Source organism: Asterias amurensis, chromosome 8 (genome assembly GCF_032118995.1).
Source record: "Asterias amurensis chromosome 8, ASM3211899v1".
In the NCBI taxonomy this organism is placed as follows: Eukaryota; Metazoa; Echinodermata; class Asteroidea; order Forcipulatida; family Asteriidae; genus Asterias; species Asterias amurensis.
The window spans coordinates 12,978,384-12,995,905 of NC_092655.1; the positions used below are offsets into that span (position 1 = coordinate 12,978,384).

The following is a 17,522-nucleotide window of genomic DNA, read 5'->3' on the forward strand; positions in this document are numbered from 1 at the left end:
GGAGTACACAAGGCTATAGTCTTGTACACAAACAAAAAAGTACACAATTTCAGGCAAAATTTGGTAATTTCAGACAAAATTTGATGAAGTACACAAGGCTACAGTCTTGTACACAATAGCAGGCAAAATTTGATATATTCAGACAAAATTTAATAAGTACACAAGGCTTGTGTACCATACAGTCTTGTACTTATTTTCAGGCAAAATTTGATCATTTTAGGCAAAATTTGATCATTTCAGGCAAAATTTGATCAGTACACAAGGTTATAGTCTTGCATTTGTTTTTAGGCAGAATTTAGGGAGTACACAAGGCTATAGTCTTGTACACAAGTACACAATTTCAGGCAAAATTTGATATATTCAGGCAAAATTTGATAAGTACACAAGGCTTGTGTACCGTATAGTCTTGTACTTATTTTCAGGCAAAATTTGATCATTTCAGGCAAAATTTGATGATTACACAAGGCTACAGTCTTGTACACTATTTCAGGCAAAATTTGATATATATTCAGGCAACATTTGATGATTACACAAGGCTATAGTCTTGTACACTATTTCAGGAAAAGTGTGATCATTTCAGGCAAAATTTGATGATTACACAAGGCTACAGTCTTGTACATTTTTTCAGGCAAAATTTGATAGTTTCAGGAAAAATTTGATGAAGTACACAAGGCTATAGTCTTGTACACTATTTCAGGCAAAATTTGATAAAAACACAAGGCTTGTGTAAAGTCTTGTACTTATTTTCAGGCAAAATTAGATCATTTCAGGCAAAATTTGATGATTACACAAGGCTACAGTCTTGTACACTATTTCAGGCAAAATTTGATATATATTCAGGCAACATTTGATGATTACACAAGGCTACAGTCTTGTACACTATTTCAGGCAAAATTTGATAATTTCAGACAAAATTTGATAATTTCAGACAAAATTTGATAATTTCAGACAAAATTTGATATATTCAGGCAAAATTTGATGATTTCACAAGGCTATAGTCTTGTACTTATTTTCAGGCAAAATTTGTTCATTTCAGGCAAAATTTGATAAGTACACAAGGCTTGTACACTATTTCAGGAAAAGTGTGATCATTTCAGGCAAAATTTGATGATTACACAAGGCTACAGTCTTGTACATTTTTTCAGGCAAAATTTGATCATTTCAGACAAAATTTGATCATTTCAGACAAAATTTGATAATTTCAGACAAAATTTGATATATTCAGGCAAAATTTGATCAGTACACAAGGCTATAGTCTTGCACTTGTTTTTAGGCAGAATTTAGGGAGTACACAAGGCTATAGTATTGTACACAAGTACACAATTTCAGGCAAAATTTGATATATTCAGGCAAAATTTAATGATACACAAGGCTACAGTCTTGTACACTATTTCAGGCAAAATTTGGTAATTTCAGACAAAATTTGATGATTACACAAGGCTACAGTCTTGTACACTATTTCAGGCAAAATTTGATCAGTACACAAGGTTATAGTCTTGTACTTGTTTTTAGGCAGAATTTAGGGAGTACACAAGGCTATAGTCTTGTACACTATTTCAGGAAAAGTGTGATCATTTCAGGCAAAATTTGATGATTACACAAGGCTTACAGTCTTGTACATTTTTTCAGGCAAAATTTGATAATTTCAGGAAAAATTTGATGAAGTACACAAGGCTATAGTCTTGTACACTATTTCAGGCAAAATTTGATAAAAACACAAGGCTTGTGTATAGTCTTGTACTTATTTTCAGGCAAAATTAGATCATTTCAGGCAAAATTTGATGATTACACAAGGCTACAGTCTTGTACACTATTTCAGGCAAAATTTGATATATATTCAGGCAACATTTGATGATTACACAAGGCTACAGTCTTGTACACTATTTCAGGCAAAATTTGATAATTTCAGACAAAATTTGATAATTTCAGACAAAATTTGATATATTCAGGCAAAATTTGATGATTTCACAAGGCTATAGTCTTGTACTTATTTTCAGGCAAAATTTGTTCATTTCAGGCAAAATTTGATAAGTACACAAGGCTTGTACACTATTTCAGGAAAAGTGTGATCATTTCAGGCAAAATTTGATGATTACACAAGGCTACAGTCTTGTACATTTTTTCAGGCAAAATTTGATCATTTCAGACAAAATTTGATAATTTCAGACAAAATTTGATAATTTCAGACAAAATTTGATATATTCAGGCAAAATTTGATCAGTACACAAGGCTATAGTCTTGCACTTGTTTTTAGGCAGAATTTAGGGAGTACACAAGGCTATAGTATTGTGCACAAGTACACAATTTCAGGCAAAATTTGATATATTCAGGCAAAATTTAATGATACACAAGGCTACAGTCTTGTACACTATTTCAGGCAAAATTTGGTAATTTCAGACAAAATTTGATGATTACACAAGGCTACAGTCTTGTACACTATTTCAGGCAAAATCTGACCAGTACACAAGGTTATAGTCTTGTACTTGTTTTTAGGCAGAATTTAGGGAGTACACAAGGCTATAGTCTTGTACACAAGTACACAACTACAGCAAAATTTGATATATTCAGGCAAAATGCACAAGGCTTGTGTACCATATAGTCTTGTACTTAGTTTCAGGCAAAATTTGATCATTTCAGGCAAAATTTTATCATTTCAGACAAAATTTGATGAAGTACACAAGGCTATAGTCTTGTACACAATAGTTCAACAGTTTTAGTTTAAGAACAACACTTTTGAATGTACGCAAGGCTTGTACATGTTTTCAGGCAAAATGTGATAATTCAGAATTTGTACACAAGGCTATAGTTTTCAACACAAAAGCACAAACACATTGTCAACCAAACTTGATAACACACATTTCTTAAGCCTTGTCAGCTTCAGGCAAGGTTTGATAACTGTCAGGCAAAATATGGCAACTGTACAAGGCTATATTATTATTATATAGGCTTGAGACACTGTTTCAGGCAAAATTTGATAATTTTAGGAAAAAAAGTACACGAGGCCTTGTAAACATTTTCAAGCAAAATTTGACAACTACACAAGGCATATGCACCAGTCTAGTAAGTACTAGCTCTTACATTTTCAAGCAAAGTGTTTTTTTCTGTACCGAAACTGTATAATGGCTTTAAACACATTTCCAAACACACAAGCCTTGTACACGTTTTGTAGCAAATGCTATACATGTAGCACATTTGTACATTTTTTCAGGCAAAGTTTTATAAGTACACAAGGCTATATAAAGCATTGTACACACATTTTCGGCAAAGTTTAAATTTTAGTACAGGAGGCTGAGGTACAATAGCCTTGTACAAAATTTCTGGCAAATTTAATAATTTCAGGCAAAATCTTATCAGTACACAAGACCTAATACACAAATTTTAGTAACTAACACAATAGCTTTGTACAAAAAGGCCATGTTATTATTATTGTTATTTTATTTGCCATAACAGTACAACACAAAATACAAGACAATTTACCCAATGATGGGCACTGGGACAAGAAAAACAAATACATACAATGATCCGTAGATCTGTTGCCCTACATTTGGAATACACAATGAAATTAATAAGGGAATAAAAAAGTAGGCGACAGGTTCTTAAACGGCCCTTTTAAAACTGGCAGGGTCGTGGCCGTGTGATAAAGGCTTGAGCCGAAGGCGAGGGCCGCAATCGCACCGCCACGACCCTGCAAGGTTTTAAATGTCCGCTTTAGATCGAGTCACTACTCTTTTATTCCCGTTCATAAATGCCCTTATATTTAAAGCAACATAATTTACCAGGTATAGACAGTGTGACACTGTTTCATTTGCGTTTTTTGCGCGTCGGTCGGTGTGTAATACGCGCTGTTAATAATAGCTATGCCAATTGCGTTCCACATAATTTAATTTGGCGTCCATTAGCTTGTGCGTCCAACACACAAAGCTTTTCAAAATTTCAAAATCTTTTGTACTTGAAAAAGATCCTTTACTAATTTCGTTGTATGGATTAGACAAGTGATGATCACAAGTAACACAAAGAAGCTGAGTTTGTCTCATTTCTCTTACATCTCTGTAAAACAGTTCCCCTGCTGGATGATTTAACTTGAACAAAACATCCATGCAGTAAGCAGTGTGTTTACATCAATATTCTTCAATATGCCTAATTAAATGAACTGTATACTGTACAAAATCCGTTTACACACAAATCACTTTTCGTCAGTAATTTAAATTCAACATGTTTAAATGATGTTTTCAATTTGACACCTGCTTAACAAAATAGTTTGTAGGATCCAAACCACACAATAATCTAAACATGTTGTGGGTACACTAGCTAGTTGTGCTATAATAGAAATGTGTTAAAACTCCAAACTCTGTTTTTACTTATTTGTTTTAAAATTTATTTACAGTAATGACGGTAAAAATCACAGTAACTTACTGGCAACTCAGCTGACAGTAAATTACTGTAATTTTTAAGGGCAAAGTTTTACAGTGTACCCTTGCAAACATATTGAGGCAAAATTTGATAGTACACAAGGCCTTAGTACTCTAAAAAACATGGACAGTAAAATCATACACAACTTGGAATGTAAAAGAAAACTTAAATTGTGTTTACCTAAATTTTCTGCAAGGACTGCAACTTGTGTGTCTTGTGTGTCTTGCTGGATGATGGCAAGGATTTCACTACAAAAAAAAGCTTCTTGGCATCAAAAGGTTCTTTAAGGGCTCGAATCTCTTCAACAGCATTTGCATCAGGTCCTGCTGGGCTGCCTCCCTGCACATTTTTCGCAAATCTTCTCGCACATCTTATAAATGTCTCATTCTCAATGATTGCTGCAAGTAAAGTAAAGCAATGGGGTTTGAACAGAGAAAATTGTACTGAGGCGGGCCGCTCGAGTAAACTTTTCCTTGTTCAAACTTAAGTTGTTTAAGATCTACCAAGTCAGTTTCCCTTCAGGTTTTCTTACTTGATAAGTAAAATAAAGAGTACATGATGGAAAATCTTTGTTGCAATTTTAGGAATCAATGTGGTACATGGATTCCCTAAAGATTGTGCCATATTGTGCATCTTTTTAGGCAAGACAAAAAGAACAAGGCTACCATAACTAATATTGACAAACAACGCCTCTCATGATATTCATAGGCACATCCTTCTGGGGTTCTGACGTGCATATAGTCGCTCTCTTCACCAACATACACACAAAAGGAGATTCCATCATCTCCAAACAATGCCTCTCATGATATCTTTGATGCTATGTTTTCTGTGGCGATTGCAAGGTCCATTTAACAACATCATGTAAATTATGCATAAACAATAAAAAATGACCCATTCTCATTGAAACAATGCACTGACCTGATTCCAATCTTCTTCTTGCAAGCTTGAGTGCAGAACCGACCATGACACAAATAATGATGATGCTTGATTTCCCATCAAACATGAAGATATTTCGCACTCTGTTCAACCATTATCTGCAAATAAAGTTTTTGTACATCAATTTAACTGACCTGGATTTTTAACAAACTTCTGTGGTGAGCAAGGGTAACAGCCACCAGAACAGATTAACAACAGTATGAACTGTTAATTACGCTCTTCCATGTAGTAGGGTGGCATTTTTTTCTATTGATGCTGACAGGAGTCAAACCCCTCTGTTTTTCAATAAGATTTTCGTTTATAATGTGGTTTGGTAATTACACACAAACTGTGCCATTGTTCTCTCATACCCCCTACTTGTATATCATCTTGAAGCTACCTCAGTCTACATTTACACATACAAAACGCAAAGGGTCCCAATAAAAGGCTATCTATAATACGTAAACTGTTGTTCGTATTATTTGTGGAGTATTGTTCTCCAAAAAAGAAGGAAAAAACACAATTTATATCAAAGATATATCGGTATGGATCATTCTTCAGTACTGTTAAAAGAAATAATTTGTTATACATGGACCATTGGTCATTGTTGTCATGATAATTCAAAGCAGTATTACCTGAACATCCCTCATTGCCAAAAAAAATCTGAGCAGAACTCAAACAATTGAAGAGGTTTTCCATCTTCTCATTCTACTATGAGCATTTCAGGTCATGTCTCTTGTAGACCTGCAAAGAAAACACCAACATTCAGAATTTAGAAAATTACTCAAACAGATTTCAACATTGATAGAAATATCTTATGAAATTCAGATTGGCTTTAATACCTAGCTCATTATGCACTACATGTGAAATCAAAGACTGTGAGATGACATGCACTGTTACCTACACTTCTTCTCTACATCCAAGAGTACAAAAGGGTACATAATGCATGAGGTTTTGGTGTTGACGTTCCCCTTGCACAAAACATGGAGGCAGCTTGCATTGCAGCTTCAAGTAGTCAACAATGGAAAGCAAAAAGGACTGAAATCAGTGCTGCAACAAAATTTAAGCCTAGCACCCCAGATGCTGAAACATTAAAGCGCTTCTGGTTCTTAATATTTTTAAATGATAACCCCTAAATTTTATACATTTAAGCACATCATGCAACCAAAAACAATAAGAGGGGGCCAGTAGCTATATGATGCATCTTTAGACAGTGTGATCTACCTTGTCTCCAACACTGAATGGATTAATCACAGGATTAGTTAAAATATCCATTATAAGATGTTTCAAAGTCAAAGTTCCAGGGGTAAAGATCAAGAATTAGGTATTCTGGGAAATAGTTGCACAGTGAAAATATACACCACTGGAAACGACTTCTTCCACGAAGGCAATTAGCCTTTTCCATAAAATGCTCATTAAATTCATGTATACCTAAAGACACCAATGAATGACCAAAATTGTGCAGAAGGCAGACGCACGAAGTTGGCTACAATGTGCCACAACTAGGTCATTATAATGAAAACTGTTCAACTTAATTATGTTTAGCAAAATTTAAATTTAGAAAGAAAACAAACTTGACTGTACCTTGCCATGTGTGTCTTGCGCGATGATGGCAAGGGTTTCACTACAGAAAAGCTTCTTGGCATCAGAAGGCACTTGAACAGCCTGTGCATTAGGCCCTGCACATCTTATCGCAAATCTTCTCGCACATCTTAGAATGTCTTACTGTCAATGATTCCTGCAAGTAAAATAAAGCAATGGGGCTTGAACAAAGAAAAATGTACTGAAGCGGGCCGCTCCAGTAAACTTTTCCTTGTTCAAACCTAAGTTGTTTAAGATCTACCAAGTCAGTTTCCCTTCAGGTTTTCTTACTTGATAAGTAAAATAAAGAGTACATGATGAACAATCTTTGTTGCAATTTTGGGAATCAATGTGGTACCATGGATTCCTCAAAGATTGTGCAGTATTGTGCGCATTTTTAGGCAAGACAAAAAAACAAGGCTACTATAACTAATATTGAATTTTACCCACAAAATGGTACATTAGGTAATCAGTGGCAACGTGGCATTGATGCAATGGCAGAAAACATAAACAAAATTATCATGAAAGTCGAATGAGACTTATCGCAAAGTGAGCATTTTATGAAGTTTTGGTTGGTAATCGATGTCATGCAGAGTGTGTCATCGTTTTTTTCACAATTTTATCTCGACCCAGATGGCAGATTGATCTCAAACTTCTACAGAGTGTCAGTTGTGATAGAATACATTGCCAGCAATGGTTTTGTTAGAAAAACCGAGTTCTGTAATAAACCTTTCAGTTGCTAGAGTTTATTCAGAAAGCCAACTACTGGAACAAACAACTTTGAATCAGAATTAAAACAGCTTTACCAAATAAAGCTTATATTGATTTTAGGGTAGCCTGAAGGCACTGGACACTGTTGCTTATTACTCAAAATAACAGTAAGCATCAAACTTTACTTAACATAAACCAAGGGGAGCTGTTGGTAGTATCAAACGTTGTGAGAATACATGTACGTTACCTCCGACGTATTTTTTTAAATATTCAAAGACTTCAGGCATTGAGAATTTTTTTTTTTTAAAACACAAAATGTTTACAGATTTACGTTAAATGCATGTGTCAGAATACAACTAGTAAGAACACAATTAACAAAGGTGTCCAGTGCCTTTAAACATTGAAAACCCAGTGAAACCTAAACCAAGTTTTAAAAAAACCTTATTTATTTAAAATAAATGCAACTAAAACTAAAAATACAATTTTTGCTTTCTAAAAAAAAAAGTGTTGAACAATTAAGATTAATTAATACAATGTGTTGTTATTTTATTGTCTAACTTGCATCACAATTTTTAACAATTCCTGTTTCTTCACAAATGCAATATATTTGTTTGACATTGGCATCAGGTTTTATTTTGCACCTTTTGAAAGCCCTTTAAAAATTTCGCTCATTTGGCACGGGATCTTGTACATTACAGACTTGATAACCTCATTTAAATGTATAGAAACATGTGCCACAATGCAATTTTTTGAAGGAATTGTGAAGTTAGAAGGACCGTTACAGAATTGGTAACAAAAAAAATTGTGATGATAACAGATTTACATAAAACATGGTAGAAAACATACCTTAAAATATTTCTGTCTGAAATGTCGTATTTGATGAGTAATAAATAATATAATTTCGCGTTTGGAGTTCATCGCTCAGTGAGCGTTTTATTCATTTTTGTTTTGGCATCAGATGCAATGCAAAATTTGAATCGTTTTTGTCACTATTTTCTCGTGACTCAGATGGCCGATCGATCTCAAACTTCTACAGGTTTGTCAGTTTATGTTTATGGTAGTTACATAAAGTGCTGACACTGACAACAACTTTTTAGCTGGCAAAACCAATTCTGTAAGGTTCCTTTAATTTTTCACAAAAATAAGTCACGATAACAGCCCAGTTCTAAAATATAAGCAAGATCTATAAAATAGGTCACTAACATACTAATTTTCGTGGGAAAATACTATGAAAATAGTTTTTGTGTGTTTTGCCGCTAGAGGGCGCAACATTGACTAGCTTGGAGTGACAAACATGTCTGTGTGGCACACGGGCAAGATGAAGGTCAACCGGGACGCGCACTTTAATGACTAAAAGTAAAGATCAAACAGACGTTATGTCAACACAAAAAATATATTCAATTGTTCGTGGGTTTTGAATTCGGGTTATAGTTAAACCTTAATTTACCCAACTGATTTACCAAGCCCATGACGCGTTGTAGCTATGTACCGTTAGTGGGAACCGGGAACTGATCATTTGCTGCTGTTTTGCATGTGTCTGCGCGAAAGCCAGATGTATTGGACAGTGGTCTAGGTATTGCGCTTTTCAATGATTATCAGACTGTCCAGGATCGTAACAATGTTTGCTGGAAAATTTAGTTGCTTGCTGTTTGCTAAGCAATGACCAAATTTGGTCCTTGATGATGAACATACCTTCTCAGATTTAGAGTCCATGCTCTAATTCATGACCTTTTTAGTGTATCCATATCAATCAGTTAGCACATCAATGATCTGACACCCCAATGATCTAACCTACGTACCCTAGCCCAACCTAACCCTAGCCCAAACCCTAACCCTCCCATACCCTACCCTAACCCTCACCCCACCCTAACACTAAACCTAGCCTTACCACTTAAACCATGACCTTGACAAACACTGTCACTTTAACCAGGTGTCAGAACAAAGATTTTTAACCAAAAGGACACTTTAAAGTCAATTGGGTGGACTCATCAGTGGTAAGCAGCTAGTGAGTTATTTATGCAAAGTCTGAAGCCAAAAATGCCTCGCTGACTACCGAGGATGAAAGGTTGGAGCCTGCGTGTAAAAGTGTTACCATTTGGTGTAAACTTGTTTAGTTTTTGGTAGCGCAAATTTCTATAGTCTCTTTTCAGTTTGCGGAGAGTTGGTCAAGCAGCCCAGTTCGTTTTAAGTTGTATTTTGGCACCAGTAGTAAAAATATGTCGAGGTTCAGAGAGTTCCTTATTTGGACTTGATATTTTGTTTGGGTATTGTGAATGGGCACGTTGAGAACATGGTATGTAGGAATGTAGGTGTGGCGAATTTGGGAAGGTTCGGTGGGTAGGGATTTAATGAATGTGGAATAATATTAGGGTCGCATTTAATGGGAGAGAAAGGGGCTGAGAGTGGATCCACCGTAATCACCCTGCATTGTATTTTTACAATTTGTAAATTTGCATCCGCAATTTTCAGTACTGCGATCTTTGCTGGTGGTCTCCTTATGCCATTATGTGATGTGTTCAAGCAAAATGAGTAGTTTTTTTACCCTTGGCATTTTTATACATCTGAAAAGAGCATAGGCTATGCTTTACTACTTTGAAAGTCCATGTTCATAGAACCTTTAGTTCAAGTAATGAACAAGGAGAAACACCAAGTGGTATGATTAACTGAAACAAAGGGAAAGAGGTTAAAAACATCCAACAGGCGCCCCATGGTTTACTTTGAGTACTATGCCCAACGCATTTGAAGTTTTGACGAGCGGCAATTTTAGTTCTAAACAGTTCTAGCAAAAGTCCCTACCAAGGGTGCAAAGGTCGAAAGTCTTAACATCACAACGCATGGGAAGCACAAGTTGCTGTTTTTTGTGTGTGTACAGACCCTAATAGTAATGTACAATGGAGCTCATGCGCAATGTACAGACAGTAATTGCGATCTCCACTTTTTTCTACACTTGGTTCTAAAAATAAACTATTTAGAATCTCTTTTCCCTGTTGTTCTGTTTTGACTTGTCTCTCTGTCATGAAATTGCCAACATACGACTCGTCCAGATTGAGTAAACTTACAAATCTACATTTTTTTATTGAAAAAACCAAAGTCATTCAATTATATCTTAGAAGTGTAGATCATTGCTACAAAATACCTGCCTTTGGCTCAAACACTCTATTCACAAATCTACAATTTCACTTCCACTTTCCTTTAAAAAGTATTTGCACAATTATCCTCTTCTCAGAAATAAAAGTCACTATTGGCAATTTCATTTTGTTATATTAAAAGGTCACTAAAATGTCATGAAAGGCAGTGGACACTATTGAAAATTACTCAAAATAATTATTCTCATAAAACCTCACTTGGTAACGAGTCATGGGGAGACATTGATAGTATAAAACATTGTGAGAAACGGCTCCCTCTGATGAAGTGAAGTAGTTTTCGCTTAGAAGTAGTTTTACATGCATTTGATTTTGAGACCTCAGATTTAGAGTATAAGGTCTCGAAATCAAGCATCTGAAAGCAGATAACTTTGTGTGACTAGGGTGCTTTTTCTTTCTTATCTCGCAACTCCGACGACCGTGTCAAGCTAACATTATTACAGGTTTGTTTTTTATGCATATGTTGAGATACACCAAGTGAGAAAACTGGTCTTTGACAATTACCAATAGTGTCCAGTGTCTTTAAAGCCATTGGACACTTTCTAAACAGAACAAAAATTTAAAGTTCACAGATTTACAAACAACTTACAAGGTTTACAGAAGTTAATGGTGAAAGAGTCCCTTTGAAATATTATTCCATGAAATGCTTTACTTTTTGAGAAATTATTAAAATAATTTAAAATGCTTGAGATCAAGAATAATGGATTTATTTAAAACCTATGTCATGAAACTCTGAACGTGCGGAAACAAGGGTGGGTTTACCTGTTATTTTCTCCAGACTCCAATGAGCGATTGAGCCTAAATTTTCACAGGTTTGTTATTTTATATATGTAAGTTGTGATACCTGAAGTGCAGGCATTTGGACAATGCTGTTCACTGATGCTGTGCGGTTGCTTTAAATGAAGAATGCATACAAATTTGAAAAAAAAAATTAATAAATAAAAATCAACAAATGAATTTTTACATTTGTTACTTTTTGCCAAACAGAAAATTTGAAGACCTATTCTTGATAAATAAACCCCATATACCAGGAGCTCCCAAGAAAATGTATGCGACCCATACAAATTGCAACAAAGCCTGTACACAACTTGAGGCTTTGTTTGTTTCCTCATCGAAATTGCACTGAACTGGTATTCATCGTAATTTCTGTCCATATCAATCATGCCTTCTCCCATTTGCTATTGTAAAAACAAGAATGTCAGATTGACTGACGTGAATGTCCTTTTTGATAGTGACTAAGTTGTTGCTTGAATTGGTGTTGAAGAATGATCGATGGCCGCAGTGGGATTTATTGGTAAACGTCTGAAAGTGTAGGTCGACAGAATTTCAATTACCTTGAGGTCATAGTCAGAGGTGGACATGATCACAGTCAACCCCTACCTATACCTAAGCCCTAAATCAAACCCTAACCTTCAACCTATCAAATCTGTATGCAGATCCTTAAATCCCTCAAGAAGGCCAGACTACAGTACCGAGAAACCACAAACAAAATCCAGATCTTGCAATCCTCAAGAAGTCCCTACCAAAAAACAACCACAGGCAACAGAATGTCACCATCTGAGCTCTAACCTCATGAACCAAATCCAACCACATCACGTAAGCCGACGAGAGTAACACCACTGTGGTCATATCCTCCTTTGACTATGATCACAAGGTGACTGAGATTCTGTCGACCAAGAAAACCCCATGGTAAATAACTTAATTTTCATAAAACATAGCTTGTAAACAACCATCGACACAAATTTAATGGCGTTATCTCTTATGAGCTTTTCAGGGCAGCAAGTTAAAATACCCATTAAATTCAACGGTTCGGGCTCATTTTTTTTTACCATTTGAAAGTGATTGTTTTCACATATTCTTTCATATAAGATACCAGATAGTTTGATGGTGACTTGTGAGCAAGGGACTTGAAGACATCTAAATAAAGTTTGTGAAAGGCAACCAGTGCAACTTATGAAGTAATGGTGAGATGTTGTAATTACAACTAGTCTTAACCCATTTCGCCGAGCTATGTGATAGTCCATATAAAAAAAAAACGCTACAAATGCCAACCTACGGGATGTCCTGTAGGAGGTTTTTTTGCCTTTTTTGTTCTTCAAAGTTTAACCCCTTTGGCCATCTACATACTAGAAATGTATCCCACATCCCTGTGCTACAGTCACACACACGTTTCCCTGAGTTTCATGACAATTTTGACCATTATGCTTCGGCTGTAAAATCACATCTATAGCAGTCTAAACTTTCCAAAGGAAGAGGTAAGTGCGTCCACAGCACATGGGTTTGAACTGTTTTGATGTGAATTTTTGACGTTTGGACAGAGAAAATTGTGAAATGAAACACTTTGTTGTCCACTGTCGTATGTTAGAACAAGTTATGTATAATTTTAAAGCTTAAGAAACACTCTTTCCAGCCATATTTAATTGTAAACTTTGTCTTGCGTTCAGTAGTTTGTTACTATTCAAGAAACAACCTGTTGATTTTTCAGTTATTCAAGTACATGTATCTAATATTGTTATTTTTCATGTAACTATATATAATTATAAAGTTTCTAAACACAATTTTTATTTTTATATGTGAGGCCAGCTTTTCTTAGTTACTTGGATTACAGTTTGCATGCCAAAAAAGTTGTTCGATGGATGAATTTTGTGGACTCGTGGTCATGCGTATCGGTAAAAAAATCAAAAACCGACGCGAACATCATCGACGATGTTAATCGAGCGTGACTAGCTTCAAATTTGTTCTTAAAATTACACCAAAACAACCTTGCACATTTTCGGGTTAATGAGCTCTCCACAAAAGCATGTGTTGTTTTATCCCCCCCTGGTACACATACATCTATGTACATGTACTGTACATGTGTGGAATTCCTTTTGAAATAATCGCTGCACACCGTATCAGCGGAACTTGTAACAGTTTGTGGACAAATTTTGCCACACTTTTTCAATCAACTCAGACAATTTCCCAATTTACTCAACAAAATCAGATTTTTTTTGGTAAAACCTAATTTTAAAGTGGGAGCAGGATACAGAAACTGTGATGTTGGTGTTTTTAAAAATTTATTATACACAAGTTTTTTAGGGTGGGGATTAAACAAAAAAATCTCAAATGCAATTTTTAGAGTGGCGATTCCGGTAATCCAAGTAATAAAAAAAATAGCCAAAATTTTTTCAAAAAAGAGTTGTACTAATCTAGTCTAGACAACACAAGTTATCTAACAGAAGAATGACAGGTAGCCTCATTAATGTTTGGCGTATCTTGGCAATATTTGTAGGTAAAAGTCAAGATTCTTACTTAGTTGTGCAACATGATCTTCCATTGACACCCTGGCATCAAACAGAACTCCATTATTACCTACAGATTTGGCAGGTGAAATAGTTGTATTTTCATAGGCACATTCTTAAGGGGTTCTGACGTACATATAGTCTCTCTCTTCACCAACATACACACGAAAGAAGATTCCATCATCTCCAAATAACGCCTCTCATGATATCTTTGATATTATGTTTTCTGTGGCGATTGCATGGTCCATTAATTAACAACATCATGTAAATTATGTGTAAACAATAAAAATGACCCATTCTCATTGATACAATGCACTGACCCGATTCCAATCTTCTTCTTGCAAGCTTGAGTGCTGAACCAACCTTGACACAAGTTATGATGATGTTTGATTTCCCATCAAACAAAAAGCACGTGGAGATGCTTGCAACCATATCTGCAAACAAAGTATAAGAACATCAATTTAATTGACCTGGATTTAAAAGAAACACATCTGTGATGAGCAAGGATAACAGACACCATAACAGATTAACAAAAGTCTGAACTGATGACCTAATAAATGGGCTCTTCCATGTAGAACATTTGTTTCACAAAAACTTGTTGACAGGGAGGAGTGTTGCTTTTGTTTCGATGAAGATACCAATCTTCTTCTTGCAATCTTGAGTGCAGAGCCGACCTTGACACAATAAGCTATTATTCTTGATAACCAATCAAGAAGATATTTGGACAAGCATCTTAGTAGTTCAACATTATCTGTAAATAAAGTATAACAACACAAGCGACCAGGATTGGTTTAACTTTCTGCGATGAGCAAGGAGAGGCATTTTATAACAGCCACCATAACAGATAAAGCAAAGTGTTAAAAATACCCATAGGGGCCTATAATTGGGCTCCTCCATGTACATGTACATGTAGGAGGGTGACATTTAAAAAAAGAATTGGTAATAATAATATTAATAATAAGACTTGTAATGCGCACATATCCACCCTGCTGGGTGTTCAAGGCGCAGTAAAACCAAAAACAAAACAAAAGCAAAACACAACATAAAGAAAAACAAACAAAATTAGTCATTGAAAACCTGTGACATAAGATAAGTTTTGAGAAGAGACTTGAATTTTGCGGTACAAAGACAAGATCGACGCTTAAATGGTAGAGAGTTCCAGATGTGTTGCCCGGCTGAAGAAAAAGACCTGTCACCCCATGAGTGTCGAGACTTGGGTTCAATGAGGAGAAGCATAGAACTTGATCGAAGATTCCTTGATGGAGTGTAAACTTGAAGCAGTTCAGAAATATAGTGGGGAGCCTTGCCATTAAGAGCTTTGTGGACAATGAGCATCAGCTTGAAGATGATTCGTTAAGAGATAGGGAGCCACTGTAGTTGTTTCAGAATGGGGGTGATAGAACAGGATTTTCTTGGTCACAATGCCGGCGGTAGTATTTTGGAGCCGTTGAAGTCGGGAAATCTGGTTGTTAGGAAGACTGTAGAGAAGAGCATTGCCGTTGTCAAGATGAGAAGTAACAAATGCGTGAATGACCTTTTCAGTGGCACTTTTGTCCAAGTACTTGCGAATCTTACCTATATTCCTGATGTGACATGATGATAAACGAACAATGTTGTTGATGTGTGGCTGAAGTGTCATCGATGAATAAAAAATAACCCCTAAGTTCCGAGCTTTCAGCGAGGGGGATCGGAGCTATCCGAGCATCACCGATGGAGATGTATGGCACTGAAACCTTAGTTAACTGTTGACGTGACCCAAATAGAAGGAACTCTGTCTTATCATCATTTAACTTCAGGAAGTTTTGTTGTGTCCAACGTCGAATCTCTTAGATGCATTTCTCAAGTCTTGCAATAGATGCATTGGCGTTTCCTTGAGAAGATTTAAACGTGATGTATAGCTGAGTGTCGTCTGCGTACACATGGTAATTCAGATTAAATTTCAGGAAGTCACGAATCGGTAAAGTGTATAGCGTAAACCACTGCGGGCCGATTATCGACCCTGTGGCACAGAGTACATAGGTCAAAACAACAGGGTCGGATATCGCAGTGCCAAATAAGAATGGTGAATATTTCTGTTTGTTACTAAATTTGGGGTAAAACAAACTTTTTTTACAATTAAAATACAATTTTGTCAACAGTTTGAAAGTGATTCAGATGCATTTGACTCTTGTGCTTTTAACGGTTGACTTATGTTCATATGTTCTGTTAAAGTGCATTATTGTTGTCGTGAGTTGTGTGAGGGGTCGTGAGTTGTTGGTATTTATGTGGATAACTTTCCGTATGGCGCCACCACTTTTTCACTCATTTTTACAAAAAGGGATATATCAATCAGGTAAATTAGATACTATATTATTTTATTTCGAATGAAAAAGTGGTGGCGCCATACGGAAACTTTTCCTTTCTTTGACTGCAGAAATACCGGGTAGGCCTAGCCTGCATGTAAAGCACACGTGAGGGAAGACCGTAACTACACAGCCCGGCGGTAGCGGCAGCCCGTTAGCCCGGTAGCGGCAATTCGTAGAGGCAGCCTGACAGCCCGATAGCCCGGTAGTCTAGTCTGACATCAAAATGTCATGACCGTATTGATGAGGCGGCTTAAAAAGTACATGTATCAGTGTGAAGAACCACGGAATGCGTTCATGGAAGTGCCATGGGGTTTTACGGAAGTGTATTTTGACGGGGACATGAAAAAAACAAAGATTTACCTTTTCTCGGTGAAATTTAGAACTGCGTCATACAGTTGTTTTTGCAGCTTCACAGTTAGGAAGATGGCGACTAACCAGATAAGGCCCGTACCAGCCTAGACTTGTCGACAAGTCGTTAAATGTTTGTCGCGGATCTCCCGCGATTCCCGCGGTATTCTCGCGAGACTACTGGCCCCGCGAGGCTACTGCTCTCACAGGACTACAGTCATGGTAGAAGTAGCCACAACTCGACTATCCACCGCAGCAGACCATAACGACTTGTCCACAAGTCTAGCGTGTAACCCGTGCGTGTAACCATCTTGAGACTGCGATCCAACTATCGTGCTTCCCGCCGAGGCTTCACTATGCTCAATGTCAGGACCAATGCTGGGCTTGCCCGTGATTTTGCCCGTGATTTTGCCCGTGATTTTTCAGATTATCGCAAAAAAATTTACGAAAATTATGTATCGTTTGGTGATTGTTTATGTTTTGCCCAAATTTGATAAAAATGCCAACACTCCCCTTATTAATTATTTTCACCACAGGGCTGCTTGTTCCAATTTTGACTTTTTTTTTCCTTCTTTTTTTTACATTGAATGAAATACGAATGGGCTTATTTTTTTATTACCTTGTTTTATTTATTTTTTCTTATATTACTTCCCCCATAATGTTTTTCTCTCACACTTTTGCCTCAACATATGGATAAAAATGCCTATTCAATTTGTTCACTGTTTTAGCTCATTCAACTGAAACCAGTGATTAATTCTTCAAGTTTTATCTCTTCATATTAATCTATA

General features: G+C 36.2%; 1 long non-coding RNA gene across 2 annotated transcripts; it reads right to left on the reverse strand.

The window, feature by feature from the left end:
* Positions 1-284: 284 nt before the first annotated feature.
* Positions 285-16,847, reverse strand: LOC139941054 (uncharacterized). 2 transcript variants are annotated; one of them, XR_011786528.1, is made up of 6 exons: positions 16,747-16,847; positions 14,362-14,475; positions 6,910-7,063; positions 5,961-6,069; positions 5,329-5,444; positions 285-4,808 (listed from the first exon to the last, which is right to left on the reverse strand). It is a non-coding gene; the product is annotated as an uncharacterized lncRNA (long non-coding RNA). The 2 variants fall into 2 exon arrangements; XR_011786529.1 differs by lacking the exon at positions 6,910-7,063.
* Between the last annotated feature and the right edge of the window lie 675 nt (positions 16,848-17,522).